We start from the raw sequence: 13,984 nt of genomic DNA on the forward strand, positions 1-13,984 counted from the left end.
ATGTGAATATATAATTCCATTCTATCCCATCTTATCTAACATATTTCCCTCTTTATCCCAACATTCTAATTACTTTTCAATTCCCCCTGTTTACTGACTACTTCCTTGTTACCTACAAACATACTCATGTCTGGCCCTAACTCACTTGAATCATTGGTCCTTTCTATGTATCTTCCTCTAAATCTGTTCTCTTTCCTGGATGAATTCTTTGAGAAGCCTATCTCCAATTCGTGCCTTCATTTCCTTTCTTCTCATGTCCTTCTCAACTCTATATGTTCTGGCTTCCAACCTCATCATTCCACTCAAACCACTCTCTCCAAACTTATGGATGATCACTTAGTCACCAAAGCCAGTGGCCTTTTCTCAGTCCTCCTTTTCCTTGACCTTTCTGTGTCCTTGGATATTGTCAAACACTCTCTCCTCTTGGAGACTCTCTTTTCTCTTGCTTTTCCTAAATCCTTTCTCTCCTGGTTCTCTTTCTCCTCAATTTTCTTTGCTGGATCTTCTTCCAAGTCATGTCCAACATGATGGGTATCCCCCAGAGCTCTGTACTGGACCCTATTCTCTTCTCCCTTCATGAAATTTTACTTAATGGTCTTATCTGCTACATTGACTTAAATGATCATCTCTATGCAAAGAATTCTCACACCTGTTTATCCTCTCTAACCTCTCTCCTGACCTCCAGTCTCACATCTCCAACTTCCCTTCAGACATATCCAACTGGATATCTCAGTTTTAAGTGCTTAAACCCAATATGTCTGAAGTATCCCACATTTCCCTATTGCTATCATGGATGCCACCCTCTTCCCAGTCCCCCAAGATCACAACCTAGTTGTCACCCTCAACTCTTAACTCTCTCTCAGCCCTCCATATAAAAGCTATTACCAAGTCTTATCAATCTTCACTTTGTAATATATATTGTATATCCCCCATTTTGTTCTTTGACACCAATACCACCCCAGTGTAGATCCTTATCACCTCACACCTGGGCTATCACAATAACCCGATGGTTGGTATCTCTACCTTTAGTCTCTCCAGTTCATTCTCCCTATAGCTGTCTAAGTTACCTACCTGAAATGCAGGTCTGAGCACCTCAGGCTTTATTAAATAAACTCCAGTGGCTTCCAGGATCAAATATAAAATTCTGTTTGGCTTTTAAAGCCCAACATAACCTAGCCCTTTATCTCACACTTATTCTCCTCCATATGCTCTGATTAAGAAACTGAGCCCTCCTTCATGCTTCTTGCAAAAGACACTCATTGTCTAACTCCAGACCTTTCCACTTGCTGTTCACCACTCCTGGAGTGGTCTCTCTCCTATATGTGCATTCTGACTTCCTTAGCTCCCTTCAGGTCCCAACTAAAACACCAAATCCCACCTTCTACAAGAACCCTTTCCATGCCCCACTTTATGATAATGCATTCTCTCTGAGATTATTTCCAATTAATTGTGTGTATCTGTATGTTTGTATGTATATATATTCATGTGTGTATATATACACATATATATATAAACAATTTGTACTCTGTGTGTATATACAGAGAGAGAGAAGGAGAGAGAGAGAGAGAGAGAGAGAGAGAGAGAGAGAGAGAGAGAGAGAGAATTTTTACAAAGTTGTTAGCATGGTATATTTTCCCATTAAATTATAAGCTCCTTGAAGGCAAGACCTGTTTTTTTGCCTTTCTTTGTATTTTCTGCACTTGTTATAGTGGCTGGCAAATAGCAAGCACTTAATAATGTTTTCTACCTGATTTTCTATATGTAGTTGAAAATATATGTGTATGTACATAAGTATGTGTATATATACAGACACACAGAAATACGTGTGTGTGTGTGTGTATTGGTAGCCAATGGTTTGGTGCTGAGCGACTCCATCCAGTGTTAGTCTTTGTAAGATAGGCTCACCACCCATTGCTGGACTTTGTCCACAAGGCAGGGCCCATCAGACTTTCTGCTGCTCTTACCTCTTCTTTGAGAAGCCAGGATCCCCTCTTCAATGCTCAGAAGGTGTGGGTAGGGCTTTAGTGAAGGAGTATTCATCCAACTGTAGCAAGTCTGCTTTTTGGCCAGTCTAGTTGCCAGACATGATGGCATGAATCTGACCCAGATGTCCAGATTCATTCAAATCCCTTTCACTTCCTGCATCTGGTTTTGCCCCTTTTCCATTATAGCACCTGCTCAATTCTGTAGCATCCTACACAGTCCTTTCAGTCCTCTTCCCACTGATGCTGTCCCCTCCAGCATCCTGAAGAAAGAACTTGAGCCTTAAGGTATATTATAATTGGTGTGTGTTATTTTCATTAAAAGAACATAAAACTCAGAAAGAAAAAAATATTGTATATGATTTTGCCCAGAGAAAAAGAAAAAAAACACATTCAATGCATGATATGAATTGTTGTAACAAAGGGTTCAGTTTTCATAAACATAAAAAGCATATATAAATAGAATCCCAAGAAGATGAGGATTCAAGGTGAATAAATCATCATCTGCCTTGCAGAGATATTTGGCAAGCATCTGCATATGCTAGGTAAAATGTAGAAAACTACAAGCATCTGATGAATTACTTTTAATTAATAATTTATGTCATCACTCAATACTCATATATTTCAATGAGCACATGATCTCATCAATGTGGGTATTCCCATAGTTGATTCAGATAGAAACACAGTCATACCAGCCCATACTGAATGATTAGCCCTAGTCTTTTCAATTTAATACAAGGGGTCCACCCATTGTGTGTGGTTGTGTTCCTCAGTTTTCCTTGACATTTCAAGGATACCCAGAATCCCACTCTCTTAGTCTTCACTTGTACCACAAAATCAATCACCTCTTTTTTCAACCCCTACATTTCTTGGATGACATACTTTATGATTCTTTTCTTTCATAATTTCTTGATTATAATGTGTTTCAGACCACCCATATGATTTTCCATTGCCCTTTGGGTGATTCTCAATTTCTATTCTTCAGAGACTGTAGTCTTCCATGACTTATAAACAAATGATGACTTTAAATGCATATTAAAAGATGTGCATGTATTTCAGAGAAAAACTCATAATAATTAAAAAGAAATTTGCAGTTTTCTAGGACCCTATCAGTCTGTTTTCTTCCTATTCCCATTCTAAGTCAAGCCATTGTGTAGATGTGGTGGAAATTTGGGGTATCATAGAATCAAAGACTGCACTCTGTAAGCCATCTTGGAAAATGTTCAATCCAACTCTACCATTCTATAAATGGGGAAACTGGGAAATGGTGATGTGAAATGGCTGCCTAGGATTGCACAGATAAGTAGGAGAGGTAGGATATGAAGCCAGATTCTGATTTCAAATTTTCAGCATCCAGGTCATTCATCAGAGTCATCAGAAATCTCATTGGCAATAGGAGACATTAGCAAAACCTCATGAACATTTCATGAAACATGTAGCTCTCTGCTTGTCTGTGAAGATTAGTAACTTCCTAGGGTACATAGGGTACATTTCTTTCCATCATGCTAGATCACAATCCCAGAAGCGGCTGCCATCCCCAGGAAACCATTTTTTTTTGCCTCTGTCAAAAGATGCTTCCTCTGTCATCATATACTCCAGTTCAGGGAGTTCTGATAGCAACTCCAATTACTGGTAGGATTTCAAATAGCTCTGATGAGTCTTCAGGACACTTTCCTCTCAGAAACTCCTTGATCTAAGTGAATCATGAAGTATGCCATTCATGCAAGATCTTGTTGAGAAAATTGGCAGAGAGTTTGGGAGTTTCAGCTAGGAAACCAGCTGGTTTTGGTTGATAATAAAGCCAGGTGACCCAGTGCATAGTAAGCTGGGATTGTATTTAGGAAGACCTGTGTTCAAATCCTGCCTTAGAAATTTACTGCTTGTCTGACCCCAGGCAAATCATTCATCCTTTGCTGCTGAGTTTCCTCGATTGTCAAATGAGGGTGACAGTTCCTACCTCTCAAGGTTTTTGTGAGGATCAAATGAGATAACATATGGAAAGGGCTTTGCCAGCCTCCATGATGTACTATAGAACCTCCAACTCTGACTCCACCCCTCATTCTGACTTTATTGTGATAGCTAGCATTATTAAGTTCAAATAAACTTTTCCCCATATTTGGGATCTTCTCTTCCTTCACATACATTCCAAATGGATCCTTCAGCTCCTTTAAAACTGCTCCATTTCTTCCATGAGTCTTCCAATGTACATTTTATCTAGTCCAGCTGCTTTTCCTATGTTTTGTAATTTCTAACCTTCACCCATGTCATTTTCTCCAAAAGTGTGCAAGCTCTTTGAGGGCTTTTTTTCAACTTTTCCTTTCTTTTCCTATTTTCCTCCTGTTTATCCTATTCACCTTTCTATGCCCAGCTTCTGGCATAGCATCAGGGACAATGGAAACATGCTTAATGAGTGCTTGTTAGCTAACTGATTGTCCTTCAATTTAAATGACCTTGGGATGACTTTGCTTAACTAAGGTAAAGCCTAAGCTATCTTCCAATTGGTTTTACCTTCCAAGGTCAGACATGGTTTTATAAGATGACCCTGTTTATTCTCTTGACCATAGTTCTCTATAAAACTTTACAAATGAGCTTGTATACTAAGCCAGTTTTTCAATTGACTGTCGTGTCTCTCCAATCAATAAATGCATATTTACTAACTAAAGTGATTTTAGGCTTTCTAGCATAACAATTTAAAATTCTGTATGTTTGGGGGGTTGTTTTTGCCATTGGGGACAATGTCCTTTCTTCGGTCCATTTACCATTTTTCAACATTAATAATTTCTTTAAATTTGGGTTAAAGCTATTTCAATTGCATACCATCTATCCCCTCTTCTTTCCTACAAATTCTCCTGGAATTGTAATAATTCTTAATTTTGTTCTAATAAGTCAGTGGTTTTACTATAGACAGTTGACTCAAGAATGAGTCTTGGACTAATAATAAATTGTTTCCTGTGCATTAAAATATATTCAATTCCATTTCTTATAATGTTATTCTGTGAATGCCAAGTTAAGCTATTTTTTTCTTAAAGAAAGCATGTGGCCTCAGACATTTGACACTTACTAGCTGTGTGACCTTGGGTGAATCACTTAACCTTCATTGCCCTGCAAAAAAAAATATACCAAGAGAGCATGTGAGAGGTTTAGTTATGAAGTTTGTGTATATGTTACAAGTCTTTCATCTTCTCATTCCACACTAACAAACAATATTTTCCAATCTATGATTTGCTTTCTTCACTTGTTTCCTCTATCTGTTAAAGTCATCGAGTATTAGAGTGTTAGGTATGTTTACTTAAGTTATAAGGTCTTATCAATACTTCCTAGGACTTCTTTATAAGTTCATCATCTGCAAGAGAGAGTTCATAGCATGAGATAAATTTTAGGTTGCTTCTTTTATTCCCAAATAACTACCATGAGCATTGAGGTACCAAATGACCATGCATTTCATGAAATGGCATTTCCTGTTGCCTTTGGAATCAAAGTAAAACCAATTATGCTGGCATTTCTTTGCCTCTCCAAGGAAAAACTGCAAGTAATTCTTCCAATCAGCTGCAAATTCTTCTATTGTTCTTGGTTTGGGGAGTGGTTTGGTAGTGGTGATTTGATTTTTGTCCTTTTTATAATGAAAATATTCAGATTAGCATGAATTTATTTCTCCCTCCCGTTGTCCAGTCATTGCTCATTGGACAAGGATATCACATTTAGAATGCCAGCAGCTAAATCCATGTTTATTGGTTATCCTCAAGCTGTGGAACTCTTTCCCCAATCCCCACCCTTACACTTCTTTCCCCTGAGTGATCAAAGCCTATATGACATCCTGCAGTGCTTTCAAACTATTAAAAAGGCTTAATATCAGCTGACAGTAAAAATCAACGAAGTCGTAATGTTGTGCCTCATCTCCGCCTGGTTCTATATTCTCAGCATGAGTCTTGAACTTTTAAACTCTTTTGAAACAGAAACTGATTATTAAACTTGGCTTTTTCCAGTTCAGAGATTTTATCTGCCTATCCTCGGTCATGGTTGACAAATTATATATGTCTTCTAAAACACTCATAAGTCCCCACTGCTCTCCTCTGGGCCAGCACTCCTGGTCCTCTGAATAATTCCATGGCCTCCTGGATCCTTGCCTCCAGACACTTAGCCTCTTCTCTGGACTAGCTCAGGCTCCCTGGCCATGCCTCTTCACTCTCAGCTTCATTCTCCCATCTCTGGAATTCTCTTCACACCCTCAAAGAAGAGACACCTCTTCTTTGCATCCCTCTCTTCTGGTTGGGGAGTTCCTACTCTGGATCCATATTTCAGAAGGTGTCCTGGCCATGCTCTCTGCACCCAAGTTGCTGCTCCCTCCCTGGCCTTCTCCGCCACCCTGCCCACATCCTTTTTCTGCCTGTGTGATTATTTGTTTTCATTTATATTTGCAGTGCCAGCATGCAGCAATGCCCTCCTTTTCACTTTCAGTTTTATTGATATGTTTATTTATATGTTACATACATTTACCAGTCATTCCCACTTCATGAGAATCCTTACCATAAACTAAACAATCAAGTCAAATTAATCATGCAAAGGACCCCATCTGAAAATGCAGGCAACATTTTATATCTGAACTATCCCCCTCCTCTCTATTTAAAAAAAATCGACAAAAATGTATCTTCTCTCCTGCTTATCCTCCACCCTATTAAAAATCATATTGCAAATATTCATAGTCAAGCAAAATAAATCCCCCTGTGGCAAACTGCACACATGTATGTATGTAGGTGGATAGGTAGGTAGGTAATCAGGTAAATCTCATTTTGCACCCTAAATAAGAATTGAATGAATAAATAAAACTTAACAAATGCACTGTGTGTCCATTTATCTTTCTCTATAGTCATTTTTAAACTTAGAAATGAGTCGCTGCTCTGGTAGAGTATTTCTGGACAGGCTAAAGGGTCATGGAGATAAAATACAGAAGAATTTTTATGAAGCACCACTATATACCCCACACTGTGGTAGAGTCTGGAAATATAAAGACAAAACAATAATAGAACAGTCTCTGCCTTCACACGGCATACATTTTTTTTCTTGGGAAACAATGGGTGCATAAATAAGTATTTACAAGTATTTACACAATAAATGCAACCAAATCTGACTAGAATCTATCCAGAGTGCCCCCATCTTATGCTTGTGACTTCGATTTCTTGAACCAAGTATGTAACCTTACATTTAGCTTGTAATGTAAGTTTCTTCAAGGCAAGGGTGATGTATATCTCCAATGGCTAGCACAGTACCTGACACATGGGAGGTATTAAAAAATGTTTGCTGATTGAGTGTTCAATCAATGCTCCCTAATGACATTCATATTATGAACTTCAGCCCAAAGTTCTAGCCTTTCAAAATGATTTTTGATCTTATATGTTAACTATCCCTCTCAGTTTTGTGTTAACTTCAAATTGGATGAGTGTTTTCTTAGCCTTTAATCTGAATCATTGAGAGAAATTTTCAAAGATTATGATGTCAAACCCACAACCTTGGATGCTTCCCTAGAGATCCTCAGCCAAATTGACATGAAACCATTAATTGTTCAGCAAACATCTCTCATTTCCCACAAGAATATCATAAGATACTTAAGCAGATTGATACCTGCACCCTGCCCTACCCCCACAATCCATCATAGGCATGGTCCAGAATTTGAGGATTAGAAGGGACATCAGTGGCCATTTCATCCAGACTAACCACTATAACATAACCAACAAGTAGTAATTCCACCTCTGCTTGAAGATATCCTGACACTTCCTGAATTCGCCTACTTTTGGACAGCTCTAACATATCAAAGATTTCTCTCTCTTAATCCTAAATTTACTTCTTTGCCATGTTCTTTCATTGCTCCAGTGTATGCCATCCAGGCCAAACAGAAAAAGTCTAATGCCTTGTCCATTTGTCAGCCCTTTGAGTATTTGAAGACTATTAGTGTTTGTGTGTGTGTGTGTGTGTGTGTGTTTCCAATTGTCCCTCATCCAAGCCAAGTTTCTTTTGTTGTTGTTGTTTTAAATATTTCCCAATTACATTTTTATTTTAATTTTTTTTGGGGGGGCTATGAGTGTTAAGTGACTTGACCAGGGTCACACAGCTAGTAAGTGTCAAGTGTCTGAGGTTGGATTTGAACTCAGGTCCTCCTGAATTCAGGGCTGGTGCTTTATCCATTGTGCCCCCTAGCTGCCCTCCAGGCCAAGTTTCTTTAAATATGACAGTGACATAAAGCTCACCATCCTGGTCATTCTCCTCTGAACACTCTCCAACTTTTTGGTGTCCTCAAGTCCTCACCCAGGACTGACTACAACATTTCAGATGAGGTCTGGCCAGAGCAGAGGACAGTTACACCATGTTTCTTCTGATCTATCAGTTTAGTAACCCTATCCAAAAAGGAAATCAAGCTAATCTGGAATGGCCTGTGCTTGATGAAGAAATGTTTATTCCTTAAGGTCATCACTTCCCTTTCTAGATATAAGTTAAGATCTCTTTAGCCATCTAGACTTCGGTTTTACCAGAAATCAAAGTCAAGTTAATAGGTCTATCCTTTGTAGGTTATATTCTCTCATGGATTTTGGAAAACTTGGATTGTGCTTCTGTCTACAGTCCTATGGGGTCTCTCCAGTTCTTTCCAGTGTTCTGGATATCACTGATATTACTTCAGGAACTTCAGCACTTAGCACGGTGCCTAGCACATAGCTTTTTTATTGGTCAGTTGTTTCAGTCTTATCCAACTCTTCATGACCTCATTTGGAGTTTTTTGGCAAAGATACTGGAGTAGTTGGACATTTTCTTCTCCAGCTCATCTTACAGAAGAGGAAATTGAGGCACATGGGTTGAGGTAACTTGCTGAGGATCACACAGGTAGAATCTGGTGCCATATTTGAGGCTGAAGTCTTCCTGACTCCAGGACTGGCACTCTATCCACTGCACCACCTAGCTGCCCTCAGGCACATAGTAGAGGCTTAATAAATATTTGCTGACTTAACCTGACACCCACCCATTCCTTCAGTACTGGAGGAAGTAGTTCTCTAACTTCATATAGCAAGTAAGTGGCCAGATAAAGTACCAGACACTGCGGTACTGTCTTAACTAAACTGTTGAGCGTTCAAACTCTATTGCAGAGAGCACAGCTCCAATGGCTTGGCAACATTGTGAAAATGCCAAACATAAGCTTGCCTAAAAGACTCTTTTAGGGAGAACTTGTATAGGGCAAGTGCTCATGTGGTGGTCAGAAGATGTGATATAAGGACACTCTCAAGGTCTCTCTGAAGACCTTGTGTGACATGGGAGACCCTAGTACAGGACTGCCCAGCATGGCATGCCCTCATCAGAGAAAGTGACTTGCTCTATGAGTGAAGCAGAATTGAAGTTGCTCAAAAACAAAACAAAACAAAGCAACTCAAGACACAAAAATTTAGAGAATCCAACCCAAATGTTCATATGGACTATTAGTGCGCAACTTGTGGTAAAGCATTCTGAGCTCATATGTGTCTGATCAGTCACAGCTGGATACACTGTAACTCGACTCTAACAAGTGATATCTTTGTGGTCCTTTTTGAGAATGAAGGACAAAAACTGGCCAAGTGACATGAACCAAGATTTAAATGGAGATGTTCATGGCAGAGTAGAGTGCATGACTAGACAGTTTGTTTGAAAAAGCTTGGGAAAAAGCATTTGGAGCTCATGTCCTCTAAAGATTGTTTGGTAGGGCCAAGAAGAAGAGAAGACTGGTGGAAGAAGAGTTGGCTATCTTCAAATATGTGAAGGGATGTCACGTGAAGAAGAAATTAGGTTTGTTCTCCTTGGTCTTTTGGGTAGAAATTAGAAAAAAAGGCAAATTTGGTCTTGGTGATTGAATTGTTCAAGCTCTCCCAAAGGGCAATGGGCTGTCTTGGGAGGTGGCTGGAACCCCATCCTTGAAGGTGTCAAGCAAGATGGTTGAATGGCCGCTCATTGGGCACATTCTAGTAGGGAATGAGTTGGACTAGATGACCACTTGGACTGATTCCGTGATTCTGTGATTCTGTCCCAGGAGGAGATCAAACCCAGCTGCAGCTTTCTACCTTTGTGATCTTGGAAAAGGCTCTCTGGGCCTCTTTTTCCTCCCATGTGAGGCAGGCTTCACACTAGATCCCTTCTGCTGAAAATCTGTAATCCCATAACTACAAACCCTGTCTCCTTCTCCTACTCTGTGCTACCCATTTCATGAGAAGACGGCCATGTCCTCAAATCATGGGGGCCTGTCTCACATTTTTCAGAAAGGGGAGTCATCCTGGGAATCAGGATTGGAAATTCCAGCTCACATTTAAATAGAAGCCTTTTCTATTAGGCAGTAAGAATGACCTGGTTATGGCGAGAGTCCCTCATGTGGTCACAAACCAAAGGGCGAAATGTCCGGCTCCATTGCTGCTAATGCAATGGGTGCCAGCGAGTGGGAAATATGGGTTACCATACCACAAATGACAGCTCCCAATGATGCATGCTGCAATGAGGTTACCCGGGGTCTAGAATAACATAACAGCATGTCGGGGGCATTGTTATAAATGGGAGTGTTGGGAGACAAATGGCCACAGAGAGTCTCTGGGAATACAGAGAGTGTCCTTCGGTGAACAGACCTCAGGGAACTCAGTGTTTCCCCACCATTAATGAGGGAAGCAGGCAGGGAGCATCAAACCAGTTACATATCATTTCCTCCTCAATATGAATCATATATGATACAAACCAAGGAGGTTTTCCTGTGGCGGCTTCACATTAGTCACTCCTAGCTTTATTTAGGATTTGACCATTAAGAATGTAGAGCTGGCACATTTGAAAACAAGAAAGACCAGAATGAAGAGAGAAATGAATCATGACAGTAAACAGCAGGTCAGGGCCTCGCTCTGGATTCTGGTGTCAGTGACCTACTTAGCCCTGTGAGAAGGGGATTCAGCCCTGGGGAAAGAGCACCGAGCTCCAGTCAGGAGGCCTAGGCTAGGGCCAGCGGTCCACAGCTTTGGAGCCTGAAGCAAGTCTCTTCCCCCTTTGGCTCTCAATTTTCCCATTTGAAACATTAGAACGTTGAGCTAGACATTCCCTGAAGCTGGTTAGGGTGGCAGAAGCAGAAGTATGCCCGATTGTCCTCATCTAGCCATGACTAAATCCCTCCTAACTCTAACATTGCCTGTTCTGTGTTCTAAGGCTCCTCCCAGCTCTGAAATTCCCTGTTCTAAGGCCCCTCCCAGTTGATATTCCCTGTGTGATGTTCTAAAGTTTCTCTTAGTTTTGATATCCCCTGTTTTATATTCTAAAAATCCTCCCAGTTTTGATATTCGCTGTTCTAAGACCCCACCCAGCTTTGACATTCTCTGTTCTAAGGGCCTTCCCACGACTAACATTCCCTGTTCTATGTTTTGTGAGAATCAGGGCCCCGCCTCCTAGCAAACATGTGGCTTGGCTTGGCATCTGGAAGTCGTCACTACTCATAGAACCACCTGCAAGTCATGTCAATCAGTGCTACCAGTCAATTAGCCTGGAACTGTGTGTGGGGACTTCCCTGCTTCCTGTTCCCCAGGGGGCTTCTGGGAGGAGCTGCTGAGAATCGCTTTTTTATCGTTCAGAGAAGGGCTTGTGGTGGGAGAACTTCAAGTGTTCTTGTGTTGGAAGTGTGGATGGACAGATGAAGGTAGCTTTCTTTCTCTCTCTTTGCTAACCCCTAATATACTTTAATAAATGCTTAAAAGCCTAAATTGTTGCCGAATTTATCAGTAAACCTAGCTAGTCTCCCCCCCAAAACTGGGGGGGGGGCAGGTTAGGACACACATTAGATTTTAAACATCACAGCTCCAAGACCTCTCTCAGCTCTGGCTTTCTCTGTTCTAAGGTCTCTTCTAGCTCTGATAGTCTCTATTGTGGTTCTGGGATTCCTACCCTGGACAGGGGCTTGCATTAGAATGAATTGAAATCTCTCCTTTCTCTTCCAAAATGATCTGAGTCCAAATGAAACAAATTAGCTCAACTTCTTCACTCTCTGTGATGATAAAGATGATGGCAATTGTGACAATTTTTCGTTATGAATATTCATGCAACTAGTGGGTCTGATGGTCCATGGATGAAGCTAAAGGTGCCTCTCCCTCAAATGAGCTTCAGTGTATGATTTCAAAGCATTTCCTAAGCTACTTTCCATTAGCTGACCAGACAGTCCCCCAAAGGTAGTGAAGGCAGGTATTAGAATTTCCATTTTATGTATAAGAGAATGGAGTCTGAGGCTGGCAGAGTATTAGGTGAGGAGCAGTGAGCCTCTGTTCTCTCTGTTTTAGCAAAGGAAGGTACCATCTGCTTTGTCTCCTACTGATTATACCTGCAAACAATAGTGTCTGGGATGTGTTGATGGATGGGTGATGGTATAGAAATAGCAATATAGATTAAAAACCTTCCATGGTACTATCAAAAATACTTTAAAAGATGTTTAAAGTTCTCTACAGTATGACTCCTAAGAACCCCTGCTCTAGGCTACCTAGAACCTGCCATCACTGAGGATACCCTGCCCTAACTCTTCATTTCCTCCCTTACTCCCTCTCCTACTGTAGTCACTCAATATCCATCCAGGCTGTCTGACAGCTCACCAGCCTTAGGAGAGATTGAACCACCAGCTCTACTCCTCCCAGGTTTCTCTCTGTGGCCACACCTTCCTAATCTCCCACACTGTGAATTGCCCTGCTGAGAGAACCCAAGGACCTCATGCCTTGCTCACACACCCCAGGACTCCCAATGCCTTCCAGCCTCCCTGCAGCTGAACCGTCTTTTATGTGTTGTCTTCCCCAATGGACTGAGTTTCTCGAGTGCTAGGATTGTTGCTGTTGTCTATACCACCCTCACACTCAGTCCAGTGCCTTGAACATCATGGGGGCTAAATAATGTCTGATGGATTGAATTGGATATTGATCAGTTCTCACTGGCTATTTGCACTCATTCTGGGAATGGCCCAGGTGACCTCACAGTGCTTACAGTCTAGTACAGAGGATAAGGCACGGACATGGATCCCTTTATATTTCCAGACCATGTGTTGCATGAATGGTGCAAATATTTGGTGATGATATAAAAACTGCATGCTTCACCAGGTGCAAGAGAGCAAGAGCGAGAGCAAGAGAGAGAGAGCGAGAGAGAGAGCGAGAGAGAGCGAGAGAGAGAGAGAGCGAGAGAGAGAGAGAGAGAGAGAGAGAGAGAGAGAGAGAGAGAAAGAGAGAGAAAGAGAGAGAGAGTGAGAATGAATTAGCTTTTCAGAAGCTAACACTCTAATTGGAGATTCAGAGCTTTGGAGCAAATGTAAAGGTCAGGAGATGCTAAGGTACAAGGGCCAATGCCACACTAAGAGGTTGGTTGGCAATGCCTGGGGTCTAGTGGGCATAGGTAGCAGGCCAGGTGGTCTCCATCTGTCTGGAAGGCTTTTGTTGATTATCTCCATTTGACCCTGGGTATAACTTGTCTGTCCCCAGTTGTTTTCATGTTGCCACTCCCAATAGACTGTTAAATGCTCAAGAGCAGAGTCTATCTTTTCCTTCTCCTTGTATCCCTAGTGCTTAGCACAGTCCTTAACACATACTACACACCTAAGTGTTAGTTAACTGACTGACATTTAGTTGGTGACCCCCAGCTCATCCCAGTGGGATGAGCAGCCATGTTGCTTTTCCCTGCCTAAGGCCCTATCTGGGTAACCCCAAAGAAGGAAGGCAAGGGGAGAAGCTGCAGGGTTCTTGCTTCCTTGTTGGTCCAAATGGGGTCTGGACTGGAGACTGAGCAGCCCCAGGGTGAATGGGGAAGAGGGAAAGGGGATGCAGAGGGAGGGGTCTGCTGTCTGCTGGTCAGCTGAGTGCTGGTCATTGCGGGTGATTGATGGGGCCTCTTCTCCCAAATGCCCAGAAATCAAAGACCATATACACCCAGCACACCCAGGCTAGTCAGCCTGAGGGTCATCCCCAGACTCAGGATGGATTGTCAGATGACATGCTCAGATGGTGCAT

This window comes from Dromiciops gliroides, chromosome 2 (genome assembly GCF_019393635.1).
Source record: "Dromiciops gliroides isolate mDroGli1 chromosome 2, mDroGli1.pri, whole genome shotgun sequence".
NCBI lineage: Eukaryota > Metazoa > Chordata > Mammalia > Microbiotheria > Microbiotheriidae > Dromiciops > Dromiciops gliroides.